Raw genomic sequence first — 3,739 nt, 5'->3', positions numbered from 1 at the left:
TCTTGTCATCTTCTCCTCTTTGATCGCTTTCCCTTCTGGCCTTCCCTTTTCTTTTTGCGTGTGTGCTGCCCTGGGAATTGTACCCAAGGCCTTTGTGACCAAGAAAAAACCCAGGTTTTCTTTCTGAGATAAGCAAAAAGAATTGTCAATTTGCTAAATTTTCCAGGCTGAGCTTGAAGCTTGATCCTCTTGCCTCAGCCTCCAAGACTGTTGGGATTACAGTTATGGACCACCATGCCTGGCTACTTTTCTTTGTCTTAACCAGCTTCTAATGATCGTATTTGTATTTCATAAAATTCATCCCTTTCAAATGTACATGTGACTCTTCCAAATTAGTGCTTTTTTATAAGATTATTTTGCCTATTCTAGGTCTCTGGATTTCTGCTTCAATTGAGGATACACTGGTCAATGTCAATAAAAGAAACAGGAAGCTGGTATTTTGTTGAGAATTCTGTTGATTCTTTTGTCAATTTGGGGAATACAGTATTTAAATTTTCTGTTTCATTATAAGTGTGTTTCGGTAGTGTTTATAGAAGTTTTATTCTTCCTTCTCTCTGTTTCTTTCTTTCTTTCTTTCTGTCTGTCTGTCTTTTATGGCAGTAGCAACTTCTCTTCTGACCAGATACTCTGCCCCACAGCAAATCAGCTACACTGCCCCATAATACAATCACATTAAAAAAAAAAAAAAACTGTACCTCTGAATGCATGAGATTCTGGGGAGACATCTCGATATAAATGATACCACTATAGGAAAGAGTTTCAGGGAGACTCTTACCCCTTCTACCATATGAGATCATTCCCAGAAGATGCGAACTCTTCACCACACTTTGACCTGCCTTGATCTTAGACTTCTAGTCTCCAGAACTGTGAGAAATGAACTCCTGCAGGTTACAAGCCAGCCAAACTTTAGTATTTATTAGAGATACCCCAAAGCAGAGGAAAACAATGTAAATTTCCCCTTTGTCTTGTTGAATACAATATTCATAAATTTTACAGACTGAGACTTGGGAATCTTTAAGGGGCCATCATTCTACCTCTCACACTCATGCAGTGGAAATATCAGGAAGCTGACCTTGTGCAATCAGCGAAACCTTAAAGAGAGTGAAATTAAGCTGATCGTAGAGGGATGGTTAAGCACTGGGCTGTGGGAAAATGTTGTGAGGAATGGGCCAAGCAGAAGAGCTGGACTCCAGTGGAACTTACCCTGAGTTCCACAGTAAGATATATGGACTGGAGGCCTAGGTTACCTGCCGAGAGGGAATCAAGGAACAAGTGTCAGGTAGAATCCTGCAGAGATGGAAATGGGAAATACATCCATGAGCTTGGATGCTGTGTTTAGGATTTGGGACATTATCTCATGAGAAGTGGGAATCTTTTGAAATAAGACTTGTAATGCACTGAAAAGTAACATGAAGAAGTTTAGAGAGACTCCCAGAGTTACTGTCTCTCTTTATCAAGACTTTGATGAGAGAATAAAAATAATAGTCACTGTGAGATCCCTTCAGATTGCATTAGAGGGGAGAGCTAATGAAATGAGTGTAATCTTAATTACAATTACAAATAACTAGGCAAGCATGGTGACTCCTTCAAATGTGTGCTATTTCACATATTTTCAAAACTCTTCATAATGCTTTCAACTTAGCCACTTGCAGTTACTCATCATAATATACAACAGAGCTCTTCTTTCTTGTACCTCACTTTTAAAAATTTTATTTCATGAAAAAAAGGTGAAAAGTGTTTCATAACAAAATAGAAAGAAACTGATCAAAAGAGAAGAACATCTGGGATGAGGGAAAGGGGAAAAGAAGGATGGGAAAAGAAAATATATACATATATGTACAGCATACCTAAGATAATTATACTACAAATTTTTCTGAGTTCATTGAAAAGAATGGTTAGTGCTTACATTGTTTGATCACTTTTGCATACATGCATGTTGTAATATGAGCAACTACTTTGAAGATAACAATATATAATATAGTAATGAATGTTAATTTCCCAGTGCCTTGTTTTGAAATTCTGTCATGGTTTTTATTATTTTTCTCACTTTGGACAAAAAAAAAAAATTCCAAATTATTGGAGAATAACAATAGTTAATCCATTGCATGTTGTTATCTTTGAAGTAGTTGCTCAGGGTACAAGATATGGGCACAAGAATCCACAGTTGATATTAGCGAGAACCTTCCTTATTAATGAACAAAGAGATACAAGTATATAACTGACTTGCACTTTTCCCCTTTCCCTAATGTCCTTTCTCCTTTCCTCCACCTTAGTTCCTTTTTCCTTTTGAACAATTTCTTCCCATACCACAATATCTACTGTACATTTTATAGTTTTTTTATTGTTTCATTTACTCACACCAGGGAGACAGTATGGTGTTTACACAGGTGAGTCTGACTTATTTCACTTATGAGTATGGCCTCAATTATACCTATTTACCTATACATCTCAATCTTACCCTTCTTTGTATTATACCACAGCAAAATTTATGAACCGATTTTTATAACAGCACAATTTGTAGTAGCTAAATCTTGGAAACAACCCAGATGCCCATCAACTAAAGAATGGATAAAAAAGATGTGGTATTTTCACACAATGGAGTACTACTACCTGACTCTTAAAAAGTCTCATTTCTTACTCAAAACGGCAACATTTGGTCTCTACCCCATGTTCCACAAGGATCCTCATCTCCATTAACATGGCAGCTTTCCTTGAAATGGTCCCAGGGAATACTCGTATGTAACCTTGAGATTTTGATATGTTAAAGAACCTGGATGTCGTACCTTTCAACTACAGGATAGTGAACTCTTCACTTCCCCTTTGGCAATGTAGTTTTTAAAACTTTATCTTTTGGAGTCCATACTTTACTCCCACCACCACGGTTCCCAGCTGAAACTCACAGAGAGAGTCAGACAGGAATTACTCATTGAGAAGCCACTGGGACTGCTCTCACTGGGATTTGCCTGTGAGCCCTCCCTGCACAGGTCCTGTGCCGAGTGACTGAGTCCTCCAAGAGCTGCTGGTCCCCTGGATCGAGTCTGTGCTTTATTTGTGCCCAGACCCCCTGGGAGGTCGCAGGCAAGGGCAGTCTGTGATTGCTGTTGGTCCTGCCCGCATCTGGTTCCTATATGTGTACTGAACTAACTGGAGACACAGAATCAGGTAGTTCACAATCTGTCTACCCTGCAGTTCATGTCTGGGTTTTGCCTGTACCCTAAACTGCCTGGGGACATAGGGCCACTGGATCAGGATTGTCACACCAGTTCAACCCGAGTCTGGGAGGTGCACGTGCCCTGAACTGCAAGGGGATGCTGGATCAGATGGTTTGCCATCAGCTGACACCAATGCCCATGTCTGAGATCTGGGATAACTAGATCTCAACTAGATCTCAACAACTGCTGGCAAACCCTAGACTAAGTAGAGCTTCTCAGAGGACACTGAGGGGCAAACCTGACCAATAGGAAAATTAGGGACACTAGTGGCCATTGCTGTGCAGCTACTGAAGGGAGAAACTGAGCTTTCTGCAACCAGTAGCAAACATGACAAAACAAAGACTAAAACACAATCCCAGAACTCCACCCCTCTCAGAACAAGTCCAGGAGACATCAGCATAGGAGAACTTGGTAAACACATGCCTGAAATAGCTGAAATGATTGCAATGGAAGTAAAGAAACAACTCCATAAGGCCACAGAAGAGAGGAGATCAGAAATAATCTCTCAGGCAGAAAGTGAAATGACG

Source organism: Chinchilla lanigera, unplaced genomic scaffold (genome assembly GCF_000276665.1).
Source record: "Chinchilla lanigera isolate Chin_1 unplaced genomic scaffold, ChiLan1.0 scaffold00191, whole genome shotgun sequence".
Taxonomy (NCBI): domain Eukaryota; kingdom Metazoa; phylum Chordata; class Mammalia; order Rodentia; family Chinchillidae; genus Chinchilla; species Chinchilla lanigera.
Note: the sequence above shows the minus strand (reverse complement) of the source record.